We start from the raw sequence: 22,854 nt of genomic DNA, 5'->3' as shown, positions 1-22,854 counted from the left end.
TGAACTTCATCCTGTTTACCTCAAACCATTTCTCCAATTTGTCCAGATCATTTTGAATTTTGACCCTGTCCTCCAAAGCAGTTGCAATCCCTCCCAGTTTGGTATCGTCCGCAAACTTAATAAGCGTACTTTCTATGCCAACATCTAAATCGTTGATGAAGATATTGAACAGAGCCGGTCCCAAAACAAACCCCTGCGGAACCCCACTTGTTATACCTTTCCAGCAGGATTGGGAGTCATTAATAACTACTCTCTGAGTACGGTTATCGAGCCAGTTATGCACCCACCTTTTAGTAGCCCCATCTAAACTATTCTTTCCTAGTTTATCTATAAGAATATCATGCGAGACCATATCAAATGCCTTACTAAAGTCTAGGTATATCACATCCACCGCTTCTCCCTTATACACAAGACATCATGACTTGCCTCTCTCCTGCACAACTCAGCAGCTGGAAACACACCTGGAGGAGAAAGACTGAACTGATTCAGAAATCAGAAGAGAATAATAACAATAATACTTTCAAATCAAAGTCTCCAAACAAACTAGTATTGGTTTTTCAGCAGAAAATTTTCAGTTTGGGGAATTTAGTTTTCTCAGTCAGACCTTGCCAAAAGAAGCAGGGAGAAAATGTTTGAGTTGCCTCCTTCAGAACAGCTTGGCTTAGACACTAGCTCTGGTTCACTGCTCTGGCCTTGCTCAGGTTGAGGGTATTTTAATAATTTGGGCAGGTCCCAGGGTGTTTTAGGGAGATGAGATGAGGATGTTACCTTTTGAGATAAAAACTAAGAAATACACTACTAGAGAATTTGTTTTTTTTAAAGAAAACTGGGATTTAGACATTTTATTTAAGGAAGAGAGTTCTGAGTAGGTTTTGTTTGCAAGAGGCAACATTGTTTGATCTGTCATTGTACCAAAGGGGAAGATGGTTTTCTACAACAGAAGGGTGAAGACTAAACACATCCGATAAGGATGGGATTTAAACTCATGCATGCAGAGAACAATGGATTAGTAGTCCATCACCTTAACCATTTGGCCACCTCATCTGAGCTGTCAAGAAGGAGACAGGAGGAGAAATCTAAGGCTAGGAGAGATAGGGACAATAAGGAGTTTTTAAATACTAAGCGGAAGCGCGGGCTGAATTAGCTCCCCCCCTCACATCTAGTGAGGAGCTGGGGAAAGACTTCAGGAACTGACCGTGTTTGCACAGATACACCTACTCTGCTTAGGTATTCAGCATCATAGGGCTGCTTTCCCAAAATGACCAGTTTTGGCTGGTGGTGGGTTACAAATCACTTTAGGATTGAATGGAATGAAATGTTATTATCCTTCCTGTATGAGTGAAGGGCAGCAGAACATACCTAGTCCGTTCTGATGGAGGGGTGGGTGGATGAGGAATAGCTTTTATTGGACTTTGTAGAAGTGATTGAGGACATCACCCTAAACCAGTGGTCCCCAAACATTTCACACTGTGCCCTCTTATCCATGGCTGTGGACCCTTGGAAGCCGCGTTCAAGAACCAAGGCTGGGAGTGGGGCTGTGGCTTGCTGGGGAGAGGGGTGCAGATGGGTAAGGGGGTCAAGGCCAAGCGGGAAGCCAGAGCCCCAGGATAAGGGTGGGGTTGGGGAAGAGCTGGGACAGAGTGAGGCTGAATGGTGCTTCCTCCATGGGGGCTGGCTCAGGCCCTCAGGTGCCCCCAAGAATGTTTCTCTGTGTCCCACTAGGAGTCATGCCCCACATTTTGGGAACCACTGAACACTACACACTAAGCAGGGCTAGTGATGCCAAAGCCCAGGGAAAGGGAGAACAAGTGCAGGGCCCCCAGCACTGGAACCATGTGAAGGGGCTGCAGAAGAGGGCAATGGCTGGTGGCACAGGGAGTTAAGGACAAAGGGGCACAGGAGGGGGCAAGATTAGGGGTGAAGGAGGTGCAAGGGTTGGGCGTGCAGGAGCTAGCAGTAAAGGGGGAGTGGGGATCATTCAGGGGCAATGGGGAAGTGCCAAAGTACAAGTTTTGCCCAGGGCACCATTTTCCCTAATGCTGGTCCAGCAAACAATTGGAAATGACCCTTCAGTGAGACCAGAACCACAGTGTAGAAAAGCCCCTTTGTTAAGTGGTTGTGGCTGAGTGCTTAGGGAGATGGGTTTAAAAACAACAGGCATCTCTCTGTGGAGGTTTGATTCTTGCCTGCTAGGCAAGGTTGGTGTGTGGTGTCTGCATGGCTGTATTTTCAGTGTCTGATTACCCATGGTGCCACAGGGAGCCAAGTCTAGACATATTCAGAGGCTCTTTGCCAGGGTTTCTCAAACTTCCTTTCACTGCAACCCCCTTCTGCTGAAAAACACCTTACTACATGGCCCTGGAAAGAGGGACCAAGCCCCTCCACACTGAGCAGAGGCAGAGGAGACAAAGCCTGAGCCCTGCCCCAGTTGGGGGAGGGCGAAAACCAGAGCTTGAGGGATTCAGCCCTGGGTGGTGGGACTCAGACTTTTGGCTTCAGCCCCAGGCACCAACAAGTCTAATGCCAGCGCTGGCAACCCCATTAAACAGGGTCACATCTCACATTGGGGTCCTGACATAGTTTGAGAATCACTGCTTTATGCTGAGGGGAGGGAGTTTTCCTGTGGGTGTAGTTGATTCAGTTCCCCAAGAGTTGGCAGCTATGTCAGTGGGAGAAGCTATATCGGTGGGTGTGCAAGTTGTGGTGTTTACCACATTTAAGAAGTTTAATCAAACCCCATTTTTAAAACCATCTGTGGTCTGGGAATGGTAAAGGACGTCGATGAAGCAGGGTTTGTCCTTCAAAGTCCTGGAGATCACGATTCCATGCACCTATTGTCATGGGGGTATAGCTCAGTGGTAGAGTGTTTGTTTGCAGCTCATGTGTCCTCACTTCAAACCCCAGTGTTCTTCTATAACTTTCTTTCTTTTTTTTAAAAAAGGAAAACATTTTCATTTCCATTCTCCATTATGTTCAGGAGCTCCACTATACAGGGGGGCTTGATATGAATGTAAACATTCAACATTTCACTGTCCAAATGCATAAAAACCTAGCGAAGCTGTCCATCAGCTGAAATCAGTTCCAATCCTCTTAGTGTCTAGTTTATGTTTTCATCAATTAAACAAAGGTATCATATGAATGTGCATTTGCAGATCCCTCTTCTCTAGGAGCTATGTTGTGCAGAAGAACAAGAACCACATCCAGTTGGGGTTCAGGATTCTGATGAGCAAAGAGCCAAAAAATGTTCTGAGGGCTGGAGAAAAATGCCTTCTAGTGAGCTATTGAACGAGCTCAACCTGTTTAGCTTATCAAAAGAAGATTGAAAGGTGACTTCATTGAAGTGTTGAAGGGCCTTAATGGAGAGAAAAGATTGGGTATGAAAGGGCTCTTTAGTCTAGCAGAGAAAGTCATAACAAGACCCAATGGCTGGAAGGTGAAAAGAGACAAATTCATATTACAAATAAGACACAAATATGCAACAGCGAGGATGATTCACCACAGGAACAAGCTACCAAGGAAAGTGGTGGATTTGCCATCTCCTGATGTCTTTAATGAAAACTAGATGCCTTTGTGGAATGTGTTTGCCCCAAAGTAGCTATTGTGTCATACAGGAGGCCTGCGATATGCAGGGGGTCAGATTAGATGCTCTAATGGTCTCTTCTGGCCATAAGTTGACTAATTTCTGAAAAACTGAGTGTAGCGCTGGGAGCAGCGTCTGATGTATTACTGTCTAGCTGGCTTGCTTCCTAGAACGATTGCTCCTTGAGTGGGTGATCCACAGGGAGTAGCTCAAACCTCCAAAGTGCCTGGCCAGGGGCAGGACATTATCACAGCAAGGGAGGGGTGTGGCAGTGACATCACAAAGGCCTTTTGCAGGACCTCATACTATTGGTCAAAGGTGGTGGGGAGGTGGTGACCTCACAGAAAGATGCAACATCAGCCAGGCAGGACAGGGGCGAAGGGCCGGGGAAACCTCAGAGACCCCTGTGGCTTTGCATCAGCAAGTCTCCTTCTCCAGGTCTCTCTTTGAGGACTGAGAGAGTATTCAGGTTCATGGACGCGAGCGCCAGGAGGAACCTCTTTTGAGTTTTCTCCTTCCCTTTTTGTGATTTTACTAGAAAACAGATGTCCCTGTTTAGAAGGTAAGAGCCTACTCGAGGTTTGAAACCTGTTCAGTCTGATCCATCTGGTGACAGTTGAAATCTAGGCATGGAAAATACAAGTTTAAGGATGCAGAATTTTATTCTGCACCTGGGATTTTGTCCCTTAGAATCACTGGGGACATTAGGGTTTGTCCTTTTTGTTTCACCTTTTCCTCCATCCATCCCTCCCTCCTTTCTCTTTGTCTCTTTCTTCTTTTGTTCTTTCAGCTGTTCCCCTCCCAACACCAGGAGCGGTGTGTGTGTGTGTGTGTGTGTGTGTTGCAGGGGAGTGCTCGGCAGCACACACTGTGGGAGGTCCACCCAGAAATGTGGAGCTGAAATAATGCTCGGGCAGTGATCCCCACCGGTGACTTGGGCCATCCTTTGGGCTCTCTGGTGAAAACCCTCGGCCTCCTGTTCTCAGTCTCTGCCCTGACTGGCTGAGCAGGGGGTTATTGACAGGGAGGAGACTCAGGTCCTTGTTGCTCTCTTTGAAGACCAAGGAAATAAGTCAGAACCAGTTATATGTTTGATGAATTCTATTGCTTCGGTGCATTAATAGTCTCTGAGTAGTTCATGATTCTCTCTAACATTGCAGTTCTCCTCAAATACTTGCTGAATAGTTACTGTGCAGTGTTTGTCTGCAGCTCATTTGAGAACACTTTACTCAAGTCAGTCAATGTTTGAAATTCAAGATCTGATGGTTAGTTTGAAAATCAGGGCTCTTGGGTCCTATTCCCAACTCTGCCACTGGCTGGCTGTGTGACCTAAGACAAGTCAATTCTCCTTTCTCAGCCTTAGCTTCTCCCTCTTTCAAGTAGGGATAGTAATGATCCGCTCCTACCTACCTCACGGTGGGTGGAGGATGGGGATCCATTGGAGAGTGTCACTAGGAGTAGTGCATAATATGAGGTGTCCTATCACGTTTACTCAGAGCAGATTATGACATATAGAATAGCTGAAATAGTCTCTTTTATTTGTATTTTTTCATTTTGAAATTGTTAAGAGCAGCAACTACTTAGCTCAGAGTGAAGCATCTTAACTCATGTTTGTAATCTAAGTGTCTCCTCTTTGTGTGCAACGAGGCAATTTAACACACTCTGACAAACAGGAGATGCTTTTGTTTTGCAACAAAATATTTTTGCAAAGAACTTTCATCCCATTTATTTTGATTTCAAGAAAGAAAGTGGTTTAGTCTGAATGGAATTTTCTGATAGAAATGGTTTCAATTAAATTTCTCCACTATCTCAATTCCTGAGCTCTATCCCTGCCTCTGGGGAGTGGGGGTTTGCTGGTTGTTAGAACAGGAGTCAGGACCGAGGCTTCTTTCTGGCTCTGCCACCACCTTGCTGTGTAGGCCCTTGGGTAGGTCACTTCCCTTCTCTGGACCTCAGGATCCTCCCCATCTGTCCAATGGGAACAGGGACAGTTCTTGAACTTGGGCAGTCATTAGCCTGGGTGAGATAAGGGGCGTTAAAACCCTGTGTGAAGGAGAAAGGGGAGTTTCACGGTGTTTAGCACCAAGGAATTCTAAAGTTTGCTAAAATGTCTAGTCTGTGGAAACAAGAAATGGTTGGGGCCAAACTTTTTAACCACTGCCTTTTTTAAAGCCCATTCATGGATGTGTGTCCCTATCTCTCAGGTACCTGGGGTTCTTTGCCAGGAGGAGAGAAGAGGTTCCTGCCTCTGTTTTTGTGGCCTTAACAAACCAGGTGTTGTGCTCCAGTTCTCGTCTGAGATCCCTGAAGAAGAACATCTTCCCACCCTTCAACAAGACAGGACCTATCTTTAAAAGGGAACAAAAGAACTCTGAGACTTACTAGCTCACCTCACTTCCATAGCTGGAGAGATACTGGAGTACATTCTTAAACAATCAGTTTGTCAGCAGCACCATCAGGATAGTTTGGTTCTTAGGACTAGTGAGCATGGATTTGTTAAGAACAAATCATTCCAAACCAATCCTCTTTCCTTCTTCGGCAGGGTTCTGGGCCTAGTGTAGGTGGGTAAACAGTAGATGGGATCTAGCTTGGTGTTACTAAAGCTTTTGACACAGTCCCGTAGGACAGTCTCACAAGCAAACAGGGAAATGTGGTCTAGATGCAATCAGTGTGATGTGGGTGCAGAGCTGGTTGAAAGCCAGACTCCAAGAGCCCTTCTCCATGTCTGGCTGTCCAGAGAGGGTGTACCTGTTGGGTCTGGCAGGGATCAGTCTGGGTCTGGTACTATTCAATATTTTCATTACTGATTTGGAAAATGGAGTGGAGAGCATGCTTCTAAAATTTGCAAATGACACCAAGCACTTTGGATCACAGGATTGGAATTCAAAATGCCCTTAACAAACTGGAGAATTGGTCTTCTTGAGCCAAACTCCATGGCTGGGCCCCTCTCTCTAGACTGGGATGAAGTGAAACCCCAGAGCCAAACACTCCTCCTCCTCCTGGGCAGTGCGCTCCGCCTTGAATGGTCAGATGCTGCTTAGCACTGTCAGAGCAGCTTTGTCTGGGAGATTCTCCCAGCACTTTTCAATAGCGGGAAAGTATGAAATCCCATCAATGGAACTCAGGAGTCCTGACTCCCAGTCCCCTGTCCAGTGTCTCCAGCGAGCACACTCCCTCTCATAGGCAGGAGGAGCGGCCATGAGGGCCTGCTTGTAATTTCCTGCTGTGGGAGGGAGTGTGCAGCAGTGGTTAGCAAAGGGGCCTGGAAAGAAGGACTGCTGGGTCCCATCCATACTTCTGGACACTTGGTGTCCACCCTGAGTCAGTAGCTTCCCCTCCCCAGGGCCTGTTTCGCATCAGTAGGGTGGGGTCGCAGTCCCGACAGCACAGGGGTAATTGGGAAGCTGCAGGAAGGTGTGTAAAGTGCTGGGATTTCAGGATCCCGGCGGCACTATCACCCCTGCACTAGGGAGATGTTCTGCACCCCCTGCTGCTGGCCAAGTTTCTCCTTTCCCTGGCAATAAAAGAGACTCTTGTTTTCACAGGCAGCCGATTGCCCAGTGTCATCACTCTGTCTGCTGGCTGGGCAGGGTAGCTCCTCAGGTCACCACCCCCCTCTTCAGCCTGTCTTGGGCTTGGAGAGTGAGGAGAAGGGCGAGGGATGACATTGAACATCCTCCATCCATCGCTTCATCACCAGAGCAAGTGAGTGGCATTAGGGTTCCTCGGTGCATCCCCTGTCTGTCTGGGGGAGAGGCAGAAAGAGGGGAGAGATCTCTCCCATAGGAGATTGGATTTGCGAACAGCCCCCAGGAGCCCCTCACTCTCAGACTGGGGAGGGGCTTCTCCAGAGCCGTCTCCAGCGTGTTTGGCAAGTTCCCAGCAATGGGGCTCCAAGCCCTTCCCTTGTGGGAGACTGTTCCCCAGGCTGAGAGTCTCTGAGCTGGGCCAGACCCAGTGAGCTGCTGAGCATGGAAATCAATGGGAAACAAAGGGGCCCTGGCCTTGCTATGTCTAGGGACGTTGAAGTGGGGAATGGTTTCCCAGGAGAAGTCCGGACTCCTGGGTTCTGTTCCTTCTCTAGCCTGAGCGGGGGATGGGTGGGAGGAAGTGTGAGTGTTTCCTGGGCTGGCAGGAGGGAGCTGCTTGTCCAAAGTGACCGATGGTCTTTGTGACTGACCCCAGTGCTGAAAAAGGACGGGACTCCCCGGTTCTTGCAGCCCCAGGGACGATGAGGGAGAAGGTTGAGGGGGAGCAGACCATGCAATGAACTCCTGCCAGTGTGTGTAGCTTGCACTCCCTGCTCCCCCGTGGGGGGAGGAGGAGCTGCTCTGGCTGGGGCAGGGATGAGGAGAGACCAAACAAGTTGGTTAGTGAGAGGCTGCCTTGACCCCAGACTTACATCTGCTCCCCGCTTGGTTCCAGGATGGCCAGGCTCCTGAGGATGTTCAGGAAGAAGGCTCTGCAGGCGGCCCCAGAGCCTGTGGGAAGCAGCTGCCATCTTCCCCAGGAGCGTAGCAGCCCCACCATCCACAATGGCGGGGAAGGAGCTCTCTGCCGGGCCAGGAGGTGGAAGTGCCCAGCCTTCTGGAAGAGGAAACCTGCTCCTGGCCAGGCGCCGAGGTGGGAGGAGGCACCGGCCAGGCCAAACGGAGCTAGGCCAGGATGTGGCTGGGCAGGCAGGACCCAGCCCAGGAGCGGAACTGGGCAGTGTGGCTTCCGGGGCTTGTTGTGTGGGCAGCAGCAGCCCCAGGAGCCCAGCCCCGATTTCCAGCAGGAGGCATCGCCCTGCCCAGTCACTGGGAACCTTCCAGCCTTCCCGGGGCAGGAGGTGGAGGATCCCTCTCCCAGCCCCAGCAGCTCGGCCCGCTTCCTGTGGGACAACAGCAGCGCCTGGAACTTGGACAGCAGCGAGGCCGACGGGTGCTTCTGCTTTATTCCAGGTGAGGAGCCAGGCTGGGCTTGGAGGGGTAAGGAAGGGGGCTGAGAACACCCCAGGCCCAGGCCCTCGAGCAGTGCTATGGGGGGTGGTCCCCAGCTCAGGTGTCCTGGCCTGAGCCACTGAACCCCACTGACACTAGATGCTGCCATTTAATCCTTGATGCGCCATTGGGTTTGGGGGGTGTGTGTGGGAGGCACCTCCCAGGGAGTCCAGGATTGTGAGTCTCTTTGCTATGGACTCCTGAAGGAGTTTGGGGGCTGATGACACTGAGGCTACTTGAATCAAATACATTTGAGATACAAGCACATAGCCCATATTCATAACTTCAAATACAAAAATGGTACACACATACAGCCAGCATAATTATAACCAGCAAATCATAACCTTGTCATAGACACCTCACACGACAACCTTTGCCAATATTTGCTGCACATATATAACAGTGGTGGCAACAATGATCCCTACGGTCCCAGTTCATATTAATAACATCACAGAAGGCTGTAGAGAAGTGGGAGAGAGGTCTCTTCCAGCCGCGTGTCTCGTCCGTTTCTCCCTTGCCGCTTGGGCCGAGGTGGGAAGGGAGCGAAACGTCCCCGCTGAAGGTTTTTGCTCAGCCTTGAAGATTAAGCCTGACCCCCCGGCAATGGCTAGGTCGGGGTTGTCCTGGGCTCTGGGGGCAGAGGGCTGAGCTGGGAGAAGGGGAAGATGAGGGGATTTTGTCTCTGATAGATAAGGGCTTTGTCAGGAGGAAGCTGTAGGTCACATGCTGGGGGTGTTAGTGAGATTTGAGCTGGGGTAGCAGCAGCAGGGAAGCAGTGTGTGTGTGGGGGGGGATTCACCTGGTAAAAATGAAACTCCCAAGCCGCTCCCTTTGCTGGAGTAAAAGCCTCTCATTTATCTCCTCAACTCCCCTCCATGAAAATCTCCACCCCTCCCCTGGTGCTGAGAGACCCCCCTTACTCCCATGGAGATTTGTAATTGTTCTAACTCTTCCTTGGATTTGTCCAAATAGTTTTCCCAGAAAAATGTTTAAGGACATTTCAAATGAGAAAAACAAATGAAACCAGAGAAACTCCCACCACACACAGTTTGGGTCTGAATTTTTCTACTGAAATTTGGAGATAATAAAACTCCTTCCTCTGTTGGCCAGAAACCAAAGCTAGACCTCCCCTGCTGTAGCTGTGACTTCTACTACCAAACCAACAATGCGCTGTCTTCTCTTGTGAGACATTTCTCTGCACAATACTGCTGCTTATCCAGTTATTGACTCCAGGAAACATTTTCCTTAGCCTGTTTCCGTGTGTCACTGGTTTCTATGGCAAAGGTCAGTCCCTGGCCCTGTGGTCCAGACATCCTCATTCACATCAGGCTTCAAGTTGAGAATAATTTCCTATTCCCGCTCTGTGGGAGGGGAGACTTTTAAACGCGCTATCTGTGCGACTGCACATGGCTAAGCAAAGAGAACAAACCCAAATACCCCGCTGTGCTTTGGGAGCCAGGTTTGCGGTGGGAATTCTAGTTCAGATGACTTCACTCCTGGGGATTGTGATCCTTTACCAGTTTCTCTGGCATTGGGGCACCTTTATGCTTCAGCTGTGATGGCCGAGTGTTAAGGTGATGGAGTTGAAATCCAAGAGGGTTCTCCTGTTGCAGGCTCAAATCTTGCTCACAGCGAGGCCTGTGTTCTAGCCAGTATCTTATCTGGGCAATACCTCTGTACAACCCCCTGAGACACTCTCAAGTCTCTCCCAAACCCCAAGTAAATCCTCTTCTGCTCCTTTCATAGAGATGCCTGGGACACCACCTCACACTGTGTCCCTGAGGGGTCCAGGCAAACTCTCAGCGCCTGTAGCCTCTGCCACTCACCTAGTGCCCCATAGATCAGCCATAACCCTAGTTCTGCTCCTCTCTCTAGTGTGTGAAAGGAGCCAAGTCAGTGACTCCATGGGATTTGTCCCGGACCCCTCTAGGGCTGGCCCTGAAGGGAAGCACTGACTATCACAGTGACAATACAACTGAACAGCATTGCAGGGAGACTGAGGGAGAACCGTACTCATCAGGTCTCTTCTCTCCCCTAAGGTGAGCCAGACACTGCTCTCTCCTGACTGTCACTCTAGCAGCTGGACACTAAGGAGCCATTTCCCCACAGGAAGTGCATTGAGTGCCCCTGTGGTGCTGGGGTGGGGGGGGGGTGGCGCTGCTGCTGGCTCTGGCAGGGGGGTTGATGTCTGCACAGACTCTCAGCTGCCAGACCAGAGGGGACACTTGGGACCTTACCAGACTGTCTCATTGAAGACGGGGGGTTGACAGACCAATACAGATGCTCTCCAGAGCACGGAGCAACATCTGCCCATGCAGCCAGGAAAGGAGCATTTCTCACAGCCTGGAGCCAAGAGTGAGGTGGCAGCTACTGTTCCAGCTCCTGGGGGACAGGCCCTGTCAGCCAACAGACACTTCTTACTCACCACAGCTAAGGGCGCCGGGTTCCTCCAGTGGGGGTGTGAAGCAGCCATTCTTTTCCTGTCCTTTTTGTGTGCGACTGCTGACAAAAACATCCCAGATAGAGAAGCAACAGGCCAAAATACTGTCATGCAACTGCCAAAGTAGCTCAGTTGGGAGAGCGTTAGACTGAAGATCTAAAGGTCCCTGGTTCAATCCCAGGCTTTGGCAGGCCCTGTCATTATGCTTTGTGCAGAGATGGCTTGCCCTCTGGGAGCACAGTAGTACCTGCACCCAAGGTGAGTTCCTGACCTTGGGACCTGCAGTAGGAAAACAAAAAAGGGGCTTACTGCCCCTAGTTGGCCCATCTGACCTTTAATGATGAGAGTTGTCTTTCCCAACGTGGTGGGAAGAAAGTGAGGCAGGGCAGCCCTCAGGAATGGTGCCAGAGGGCTGCTAAGTAGGGTTTGGGGATGAATACTCCTCTGTGCAGCTGAGCAAGAGCAGTACCAGGGAAGGGGCATCTTTAAAAGTGACCCCACACACCTCTCCTCCTCTGGGCAGCTGGTGCTGACAGCTCCAAGGGAAGGCTTAAAAGCCACAGAGCAACTGAGGGCAGGACCATATCTATGTGTGGCCTTCAGACAGGCACAAAAAACACCCAGCCAGGATGCTCCCTGCCATGCCGAACACACCATTGAAGGTCACCAGCATGCGGGGCAGCTGCTGATGCTCTGTGGATAACATCACAAGTTGGTAGGAAAGCAGGGCCAGCCCCCATGGTGAGGCCTCTGACTGGTCCCACTCAAGGTGCTCACTTTTGCAGTGGGGCAGGAGATTTTACCCCACGAGGCTTTTCCCAAGCTGGCAAGAAGCAGAGAAACACCCAGGCTCCCAAGACGCTATGTAACAAGTACCCTCCAGCACAGGGACAGGTGCACACACTAGCCCAGGCAGCCGCCCACTTTCTTTGGTAAGTCAGGAAGGGCAAAAGCTAGACTGGAAGCACCTGGGGCTCCTGCCGCAGCCTTTGTGACACCCAACCCCCAACTCCTTCCCAGGGCTCTAGCTGAAGCCAGAGCATTGGCCTGAGCAGCCAAGAAGAGGTTCCAGCCCTGAAGGGAGCAGGACATTCAGCACAATGGTAAAACTGCAGAAACTCAACCACCAAGGGACTCAAACCCTCAATCTTCTAATCCACACTCAGACACCTTATCCATTAGGCCACATGGTAACATAAGAAAAGACCCTCCAAGCACTTCTTTGGAAAAGGCAGACACTGTGTTTCTCAGGTCATCTACTGAGGGGGGCTGAGACTCTCTGGGCACAAGAGTCGTGTTCCCAGCAACACGTGAGACTTAATTCTATGGAGCCAGGTGCAGGGCTTTGGAAGGGAGGCTCAGGCATGGGGGGATTGGGGTGCAGTGGACGGACCGGCTGTCTAGGTGTGGAGATTTAGTCACACTGAGGCACAGAAGGGAGGAGGAGGAGTAATCCTGCTGACAGTCAGTGGCTGTGCAGAAAAAGAGGAGGGGTTCTGGGGACATTTTTTGCCTCTCTTTTGCCTACCTGCTTGCTCTTGTGGTGAACGGTGAAAATGATCTCAACTAGCTCAGTTAGTAGCGCATCAAGTTCTTAGTCTGAGGATCCAGGGTTCAAGCCCCTGTCTGGGCACCCAGTTTTAAGTTGCCATGTATGCCAGGAGCCAAATGATTCCTGGTACTTCTCCACCAGCCACATGCAGATTCCCAGAATCCATGGCCATTTCCTGGAAAGGTTTCTTTCCTCAGGTATCAGGAGACAGGCCGCATCCACAGGAACAGGCCTAGAACATACAGTCTCTGGCTGGCAGGAAGTGCTGTGGGGCAAGGTACTGAGAAAGCTCAGAGGGAGAGCAGCAGAGATGAGGGGAAGAGAGACAGAGAAGCAGTTTTGAGGATTTCAATAACTCAGTCCTGGATTAGGGGTTGTATAAAAGTGGATGGGTAGGGTTCTGTGGCCTGCCTTGTGCAGGAGGTCAGACTAGATGATCATATTGGTCCCTTCTGACCTATGAGTCTATGAGTCTATAATGAGGACAGTGTACAGGGGGTTCAGGTCCAGCTATTGTGGGGAACTTCCCTGGATTATACATGACCCTGGTGCAATTGGCCAGAGAAAGGATCTGAGTCCCCACCCCCTTAGCCAGAGGTCTGCCTGACCCCAAGGACGCTCTTTCTACTCTCATGTGTGGCAGAGTCCTCGTAACCCCAACAAGGCTGGGCCCAGGAATCCTGGAGGGTTTGACCCCTGTGGTGAGCTGGAGCCAGTTCCCAAGAACCGGTTGCTAAATTAGACGTCTGTGGAGAACCGGTTGTTAAAGGGCCAAGGGATGGGCAAAGAACTCCGGTCTGCAGGCTGGATCATCCTGTTGTTCTCAGGATTCCCAGCTGGGGAGGCTGAGGTTCCCCTGGCCCCTCCCCCATTTCCCACCAGCTGCAGTGTGACCAGCCACCGGCACCAGCTGGGCAGCTCAGCTGAGCTTCTGAGTTGTCCTGCTGCTTTGAGCTGCAGGCAAGGTAAGGGGAGGAGGCTGCAAGCTCCAGGGCTGCTGTGGGGGAGGCAATTTTCCCCAGCCCCTGCAGGGGCCCCTTGCCCCACAAGTATGTCTTCTCCAGCCCCAGCCCCCCCCCCCCCGCTTCCTCCCCCTTAAATCAAAAATTTTTATAGGGAGCCGGTTGTTAAGATTTTGGCAGCTCATCACTGTTTGACCCCCAATCTTGTCATGATCACTTGAACAGGACTGCAGTGTCTCCACTCTGGGCACTTCCCTGACGCACTCCTCATTGCATGTGCTTCAAGCAAACACCATTTATTACCCAGCAATCAATGTAAAACATAAGGAAAGATTAAAGGAAAACATGTTACCCTGTTCTGTGGTGCAGGGAGATCACAACCAGCGTCTCTGGAGGGTCAGGGCAGGTCACAGTCTCTCCCTCACATGTCCCAGGCCTCCTTCCCAGGCCCTGGCTGTGCTGCAGGGACACCACAGGCTGGACACTTGCTCTGGTAGTGGCCACATGCTCTAGGTGACAGGACCCTTGTTCCCAGTGTCAGCCCCCATGTAGGGGATCTCTTGATGGGTGGCATCTCCTTGCACTGGGCCTTCTGCCCAGGGTCCCCCTCGCTCTCCCACACTGCTCACTGCACCCACCTCCAGCCCCAGTGCTGCTGCGGCTCTGCCTCCAGCTCCCTGGGCTGCTCCTCTGGCTCCGCTTGCTACAGCTCTTCTCCTAGCACAGATCTGCTCCCTGGGCAGCTTCTATGGCTCATGCTGCTGCGGCTCGGCTCCCAGCACAGATCTGCTCTGGTTCTCCCTGGCTGGTGCAGCTCTGCTCCCCGGCTCTTCTCGGGCTCCTGCTCTCTCCTTAGCTCCACCCCGCTCTGGGCCAGGCAGTTCCAGCTCACACAGAGGATGGGACACCCTGGCCTGGTGACGCCCTCATTACACTGTCTGGCCTGTCAGTCCGGCTAACTTGGAGCTTTGGCCTCTCCCCATTGCCCCTGGGGACTGTCAGTCTCTGGGTCCTGATTTCCCATTGGCCCTTCCCCCATCAGTTGGGACTGGGAACTAGCCAACCAAAACCCCACTAAGTTTTAGTAAGGAGCCAACAGTCCCTTACATGAGCCAGCCCCATGAGGGTCACCACTGTGCAGAGAAAGCAGCTCAAGCTGGTCCCATGGTGTAATGGGCAACGCTCAGGACTCTGAGTCATTCCATCTGAGTTCAAAGCTCAGTGGGACCTTATGCTGGCTTGTGGTAAAGCCCTGGACTCACAGTGCTCAACTTCCTTGTTTCCAGCTGTACAAGAGCAGATCTTTCCCCTCCTGCTGGGTGACTTGCCCACTAGGGCCAGGTTTTGGGTTGTGATGGCCAAAATTGGTTGGGACTCTAGAACTTGCTACCCTGGTTGCTGATGCCTGCAGTCCTGTGGTTTGACCTGGTGGTTGGGATTCTTGCTGCTTCACATCGGGCCCAAAAGTTTGGCCCTTGTACTTCCTGCCACACTTTTCCTCTTGCCCACATGGGGCTTGAATAAAGGAGGGCCAGAGCCAGGCTTGATAGTCAGGGCTAGGCAGGAGGGAGGAAGAGCCCCAAGCTGGAGCCCAGCACACCTCTCCTCCTCTGGGCACCTAGAGCAGAGGTGGCTGGTGCTGACAGCTCCAAGGAAAGGCTTCAAATCTACAGAGCAACTGAGGTCACGGCCAGAGGAGGGGAGGACCATGCCTATGCGTAGCCAGCAGACAGCCACAAAGACACCTGGCCAGCCTGCTCCCTGCCATGCCAAACCCCCCTGAAGATGTGCTTAATCCACTTGCTGATCAGGAGGAAAACCTGTCAAAATCTGTGCGCGAGGAGAACCTCTTTTTTCCCCTCTACCTTTCATCTGTGAAAACAGCTGTGTGAAAGGTGGAAGGGATTTCGGGGCCCAGGAGGAGGCGCTTGATGTTCAGTGCCTTAGAGAAGCTGGACTTGGACGTGGTGGGTGTTGGGAAAATGCACATTCATGAGTTTAGGGTAGATTGATGGGCAGACGGTGATTGCAAGAAGGCCCATCTCTCCGGTCCTCCATGCCAGGGAAGATTGATGGGGTTGGAGCCTTGTTCTTCACATTTGCGGTGTGAGTACAGAAGGGGCTGGAGCTCCGACCAGGGAAGGCATTACTGGTGGACTTTGTGCTCTGCAGCACTGGTTACAGCTATATTAGTGTGTATGGTCCCCAGTTAAGACATGAATGGAAAGATCAGTGGAAGGAACTGGCTCCTTTCCTCTGGACTGTTTGGTGTTGAGGGGATTTGAATTGTGTCAGCCGGCCTGAGGACCGCTGGTCCTGTTTTCCTGACTGTCAGAGGAAACATTTTTACACTGAGCACTACCTGGCGCAGGTCTGTAGTGAGGTCGGAGGAGCTCACACCAGCCCCAGAGGGGGTTCACCTTTCTGCGGGGACGGGCCAGGAGTCGCACTGACTGGATTTACGTGAAGGAGAGCACGTCGACAGCCTAGTGCAGGGTGGTGCCTATGGACTGTTCGGATCATGCCGCTCTCACCATGTGCTCAATGTGGACAATTCCCTGACCAGGGGCGGCTCTGTGTATTTTGCCGCCCCAAGCACAGCATTCATGCAGCCTTCGGTGGCATGCCTGTGGGAGGTCCTCTGGTAATGCGGATTCGGTGGCATGCCTGCGGGAGGTCTGCCGGTCCCGCACCTTGGGTGTACCCGCTGCCGAATTGCCACTGAAGCCGCGGGACTGGCAGAGCTCCTGCAGGCATGTCACCTAATCCGCATTACCAGAGGACCTCCTGCAGGCATGTCACCTAATCCGCATTACCAGAGGACCTCCTGCAGGCATGTCACCTAATCCGCATTACCAGAGGATCTCCTGCAGGCATGTCACCTAATCCGCATTACCAGAGGACCTCTTGCAGGCATGCTGCCGAAGGCAGCCTGACTGCCACCCTCACAGTGACCGACAGGCCGTCTCCCGCAGCTTGCTGTCCCAGGCACGCACTTGCTGCGCTGGTGCCTGGAGCCGCCCCTGTCCCTGACCCAGGGCAGAGGCTATTGGAAGCTGAACATTCAGAGCTTGCAAGATAAAAAAAAAAAAAAAGAAAGAAAAAGAGCAGGAAGGCAAGGCCTGGCAGTGTTGGCATAACAGGAAAGCATCAGAGGGTTCTATGGCAACCAGAGGGATTGACAGGAGTCGGTGAGGGAGGAGTTGGTGGCTTTGTTCCAGCGGTCAGGCAAACACCGCAACATCAAAGAAATCAGTGGTGCCAAGTCCTGCAGTGTCGCCTGTGGGATTTCCACAAGAGCATCCAGGCTGCAGAGCCAGTCATCCTGTGACTGTACAACCGGATCAAGTGACAGCTGCCCGAGTTCCAGGAGATGAGTCTGCAGCTGGCCGATATGAGCGGGAGCACAGAGTGAAGGGAGGGGCAGCCTTCCCTGACATTTTTTCAGCCTGCAAGGAATGGAGACCAAGCAGGGGGATGTGGGGACTCAGGGCAGGACCCATGGATCCCATAGTGCAGGACCACAGTCACTGGAGGAGGAGAGAGAGTCCTGCAAGAGGCAGCTGCTGGTGGGAAGCAGTAAGTGCAGAGTGCAAACCAGCCAGCTGAGAGACATAGGAGTCTAGAAAATAAAATAGCAGCAAGTTCCATGGTGTAATGAGCAGTACTCAGGATTTTGAATCCTGAAATCTGAGTTCAAATCTCAGTGGGACCTTCAGGCGATATTGTAGTTTGCTGCAAATCCTTGGAGCTCAATGCATATGGTTATCTTCTACCTGGGTAAACTTCAGCAAGATTTTTTTCTCCTCCTCATGGGTCACTGATGCCCACTGGAGATAGGTCTTTGGTCCAGCTGGCCGCTACAGGGTGGGGTTCTAGAAGGTAACAGTCTGGCTAGAGATTCCTGCGGGTTGACCTGATGGTTGGGTTTCTTGCTGCTTCATCTGATGTCCACAACTTTGGTCCCTGTAGCTGCAGCTCTTCCTCTTGCCCACATGGCATTTAAAGGAAGGTCTGCGAGAGAACTGGAGAGCTCCCATTCCCGCTGGGGCGGGGCGCTGGTTTCCACTCCTAGCTCTGCGAGCGGACTGCGGAGCTGCCGTTGCAGCGGGGGCGGGTCGCACCCTTGCCTCCCCAGCTCTGCAAGGCAAATGAGGAGTGGCCATTACTGCGGGGGTGGGGCGCTCGGTTCCCTCCCCAGCTCTGCCAAGGGACTGGGGAGTGGCCGTTCCTGCGGGGGCGAGGCTCTGGTTTCCTTCCCGAGGTCTGCGAGGGGACTGGGGAGCGACCGACCGTTCCTGCTGCGGCGGGGCACTGGGTTCCCCTCCCAGCTGTGTGAGGGGACTGGGCAGCTGTCTTTCCTTGGGGGGTGGGGCGCTGTGTTCCCTCCCCAGCTCTGCGAAAGGACTGGGGAGCAGCCATTCGTGCGAGGGTTGGGCGCTGGGTTATCCCCACAGCTCTGCGAGGGGACTGGGGAGCGGCCGTTCCTGCGGGGGTGGGGCTCTCCCCTCCCTCCCCAGCTCTGCCAGGGGACTAGGGAGTGGCCGTTCCTGTGGGGGCAGGGCGCTGGCTTCCCTCCCCAGCTTTGGGAGGGGCCTGGGGAGTTGCGGTTGCAGCGGGGGCAGGGCATTGGCTTCCCTACAAAGCTCTGGGAAGGGAGCAGGGAGTGGCTGTTCTAGCGGGGGCAGGGCGCTGCCTTCCTTCCCCAGCTCTGGTATGGATCTGGGGAGTGGCCGTTCACGCGGGGGAAGGGCCCTGTTTTCCCTCCCCAGCTCTGGGAGGGGCCTAGGGAGTGGCTGTTCTAGCAGGGGAGGGGGCCTGGGGAGTGGCGTTTCGAGAGGGGGCAGGGCGCTGGCTTCCCTCCACAGCTCTGGGAGAGGAGTGGCGGTTCCAGTGGGGGAGGGGCACTGGCTTCACTCTCCAGCTCTGGGAAGGGCCTGGGGAGTGATGGTTTGAACGGGGGCAGGGCGCTGGCTTCCATCCCCAGCTCTAGCACGGCCCTGGGGAGTGGAGACTCCAGCGGGGGCAGGGCTGTGACGTTATGAGTGTACTATAATATCTCATTGAAAGGTGACAGGGCCAGAAAGAGTTAATTACCTCACCTCACCGACTGACCTGACCCATGGGTGAACATTACGGACTGGTTAGGAAGATCTGTAAATGAATAGAGGTTTGAAATGCAAGTCTGCATTGTCAGAGGTAGACAGCAGATGTTTGCTCAGGGCTTGTGATCTAAGCAAACAAGTCTTGTCTATTGCTGTAGTTTTAATTCAAAGATCAAAAAAGGAATATTAGAATTTATGATGATACCGAGTGAAATAATATTATTGTCTATGTGTCTCTTTGAAGGTTGTGGTAACCTGTATCTGAACTGTTTAATGGATAAATGACTCTGCACTAATTGGCAGGATGTTTGGAAGAAGGAGTTAAGCCTATTGATTTCTCAGGCCAAAAGGCTGCTGGAAATGTATAAGAAGCCTGAGACACGATCCTTCTCATCTCAGATCTGCTCTGGGTTTCAACATGGGGAAACCTTAAAGCATAAGGATTGAGATCCCCAGTCATTGACTGGAGCCACCCTGAATATGGAAATTGGGCTATAACCTGTAGACAATTTCTAAAAGGACTCTTGGCAACTACAAGCTCACCTCTGCTATGTGTCTGCACCTCAAGAATTGAAATCAAGTCTGTCTGTATATTGATATTTTAACCAACACTCTCCCTTTATTTTTCTAATACATTTTAGCTTAATTAATAAGAATTGGCTATAGAGTGTATTTTGGGTGAGATCTAGGTTATAGTTGAACCTGGGTATGTGGCTGATCCTTTGGGATTGGAAGAACCTTTTCTTTTATATGATGAAGTAAGATTTTCAAGAATCATCATCATATCTGACAGGTGTGTCTGGATGGAGGCCTGAGGCTGGGCACTTTAAGGGAACTGCGTGGTTTAAACTTTTAAGTAACCAGTGAGGTACTATAGAAGCTGTTTTCTGCTGGTTGGTAAATCTAAGTATTGGAATAACCACCAGCATTTGGGATTTGGCTGCCCTGTTTTGTTTGCAGTTCACCCTGATTGAGTGACCTCAGCTGGCTCCCATGGGCAGCACCGTCACACGGCCGCTCCCCAGTGCCCTTGCACAGCTGGAGAGGGAACCCAGCGCCCTGCCCCTGGTGAAACGGCCACTCCTCAGTCCCCTCGCAGACCCGGGGAGGGAAGGCAGCGCCCTGCCCCCTCAGGAACGGCCGCTCCCCAGTCCCCATGTAGAGCGGGGGAGAGAACCTAGTGCCCCGCACCTGCTGGAACGGCCATTCCCCAGTCCCCTCCGAGAGGTGGAGAGGGAAGGCAGCGCCCCGCCACCGCAGGATCGTCCACTCCTCAATCTTCTGGCAGAAGTGGGGAGGGAACCCAGCTCCCCGCCCCCGCTGGAAAAGCCGCTCTCCTGTCCCCTCCCACAGCTGGGGATGGAAGGCAGCACCCCTCCCTCGCAGGAACGGCTGCTCCCCAGTCCCCTCGCAGAGCTGGGAAGGGATCCCAGTGCCCCGCCCTTGCAGGAACTGCCGCTCCCCAGTCCCCTCACAGAACTAGGGAGGGAGGGCAGCGCCCTTCCCCCCCTGGGAAGGCCACTCCCCAGGCCCCTCGCAGAGCTGGGGAGGGAAGACAGCGCTCTGCCCCTGCTGGAATGGAGGCCCCACAGTCCCCTGGTAGAGCTGGGGAGGGAACACAGTGCCCCGCACCACAGGAACGGCCGCTCCCCATTCCCCTTGCAGAGCTGGAGCTGTAACACAGCGCCCTGCCCCCGCAGGAACGACCGCTCCCCAGTCCCCTCCCAGAGCTGTGGAGGGAAACCAGTGCCCTGCACCCGCTGGAAAGGAAGATCCCCAGTCCCCTCGCAGAGCTGGGGATGGAAGGCAGCGTTCTGCCCCGCAGGAACGACCGCTCCCCAGTACGCTCGCAGACCTCGGGAGGGAACCCAGCGCCCCTCCACAGCAGGAACGTCCGCTCCAAGTCCCCTTGCAGAGCCGGGGAGGGAAGGCAGCACCTCGGAACCGCAGGAACGTCCATTCCCAGTTCCCTCTGAGAGCTGGGGAGGGAACCCAGCGCTCTGCCCCTGCTGGAACAGAGGCTCCAAAGTATCCTGCTAGAGCTGGGGAGGGAGCCAAGCACCCTGCCCCAGCTGGAACAGCCGCTCCCCAGTCCCATCACAGAGCTGGGATGGGAACCCAGCACCCCACCTCCGGAGGAACAGCTGCTCCCCAATCCCCTGGTAGAGCTGGGGAGGGACGGCAGCTCCCCATCCCCGCAGGAATTGTCGCTCCCCAGTCCCCTCTCAGAGCTGGGGAGGGAACCCAGCGCCCTACTCCAGCAGGAACGGCCACTCCCCAGTCCTCTGGCAGAGCCGGAGAGGGAAGGCAGCGCCATGCCCCCGCCAGAACAGCTGCTACCCAGTCCTCTCACAGAGCTGGAGAGGGAAGGCAGAGCCGTGCCCCTGCAGGAGTGGCCGCTACCCAGTACCCAGTGCCCCTGCCCAGCAGGAACGATCGCTTCCCAGTCCCCTCACAGAGCCAGGGAGGAACCCAGCACCCCTCTCCCTCAGGAACGGCCGCTCCCCAGTCCCCTGGCAGAGCCGGGGAGGGAAGGAAAAGCCTCGCCCCAGCAGGAATGGCCTCAACCCAGTCCCCTCGCAGAACTTTGAAGGGAGAGCTCTCCCAGCGCTGGCGCTCCGACCACACTCACACTTCAAAGCGCTGCCGTGGCAGCGCTCCCACAGCGCTGCCGTTTGAAATTTCAAGTGTAGCCATACCCTGTGAGTCCTGAGTCTCACTTTGACAGGAGCGGACGTTCAAGCGGGGGCAGGGCGCTGCCTTCCCAGCGCTGCACATAAACCACATCCTCTACGGGTGTAGCTTGCAGCGCTGGCAGCTGCGCTCCCAGCTCTGCGGCATTGATTCCACTGAGGCTTTACAGCGCTGTATCTTGCAGCGCTCAGATGGGTGTTTTTTCATACCCCTGAGCACAAAGTTGCAGTGCTGTAAAGTGCCAGTGTAGCCAAGGCCACAGTTTGTCAGACCACACTGTTTTATTAGCACAGCTCTCTGCTAATAACATCCAAATAATGTGAGCGCCATGCAAGACACAAGCTATCTTATTTATACAGATAAAAGAGCGAGAATTAGACAAAGGGACAAAGAAAACAAACAGTAAAATTCACCTGGGGCACAGCATGCATAACCTACTTCCTTATTAACTCTTATCCATCTAAGGCTAATACTTCACCAATTGCCCTTAAACGGTCCAATTGTTCTATGTTAATGTCTGTATTCCTAACACCTGGATTGCAGCATTCCAACAATTTTGCTTAAAGGTACAGACAGCATTTCTTTAATCCTTTCTATTTTCACAATATAATTCATTCTACTTTCACAATCCGTCCTTTTGGTCAAGCGCATGCCATGACCAACAATTATTGGGTTCCACAAATTAACCGTTCCTTATCTCTTTGTTCATCAGCAATATTCAAAATCATCATATTAGCACTCTGTTTTGAGGCAGTCACCTGGGTGACACAATTCTGGATACAACAGGAGATTAACTGAAAGCATATAAAAATCACTAAGATTCCAAACAGGATAGTTAGGGCTCCCTGAAACAACCAGTTTCCTATGCCAGAGAAATTGAACAGGTTACTTAGCCACTTCCATAAAGAACTCGGCTCTACTTGGGGAAGATATGCGATTTGTTCTAAGTGTCTAGCGTGATCTATTACCTTATTGCTATCGTCAGGTACAAACAGACAACATTGTTTTCCAATGAGAGCACAGGTCCCTCCTTTGGCCGCCAGCACTATGTCTAATGCCTGACAGTTTTGGAGGGCCACCTGTCAGATCACCCCTGTTTCTTTGGCCAGGGCTCTTAAACTTTCTCCGGTTTTATTTGCCATTATTTTAACTACTGGTTGTAACCTCAGGAGCCTTTTTGCCTGGTGTATTACTCCCCCAAGCGGGATAAAGGAACTGCCAATAGCCTCTTCCCAGGTGTCATTACTGTTCCATATTGTGTTAGACGGACAAGGTCCTCCAGTGAGGTCTGGGGAATTGAGTGGGATAGCCAGGACAGGAACACCAGTTTGAGAGTGGGTTGGGATGTGGCTGCAGACCCAGCATTTAGAAATAATAAGGGTCTGAGCTATCCAAACTTGCTGCTGGATAAAAGAATTGTCATTGTTGTGGACTCCCCAGACCTGAAGACACCAGCAGTAGAGGAACAGGCACCACCAGAGGCACATGTTGGAGGCAGGGCCCTTCTGGTTCTGACAACCTCAACTCAGGAAACCGCAG

The 22,854-nt window shown here is 52.6% G+C and overlaps 2 non-coding genes across 2 annotated transcripts; one reads left to right on the top strand and one right to left on the bottom strand.

Annotated features, from left to right (window-relative positions):
• Window positions 1-962: 962 nt before the first annotated feature.
• On the bottom strand, window positions 963-1,044 carry TRNAS-ACU (transfer RNA serine (anticodon ACU)). Its single transcript has one exon. It is a non-coding gene; the product is annotated as a tRNA-Ser (tRNA).
• A 10,075-nt stretch (window positions 1,045-11,119) lies between these two features.
• Window positions 11,120-11,192, top strand: TRNAF-GAA (transfer RNA phenylalanine (anticodon GAA)). Its single transcript has one exon. It is a non-coding gene; the product is annotated as a tRNA-Phe (tRNA).
• Window positions 11,193-22,854: the final 11,662 nt, after the last annotated feature.

The sequence above is a fragment of the Gopherus flavomarginatus genome (assembly GCF_025201925.1).
Source record: "Gopherus flavomarginatus isolate rGopFla2 chromosome 13 unlocalized genomic scaffold, rGopFla2.mat.asm SUPER_13_unloc_2, whole genome shotgun sequence".
In the NCBI taxonomy this organism is placed as follows: Eukaryota; Metazoa; Chordata; order Testudines; family Testudinidae; genus Gopherus; species Gopherus flavomarginatus.
The sequence above is the reverse complement of the archived record's forward strand: the minus strand, read 5'-3'. Positions and strand labels throughout refer to the sequence as shown.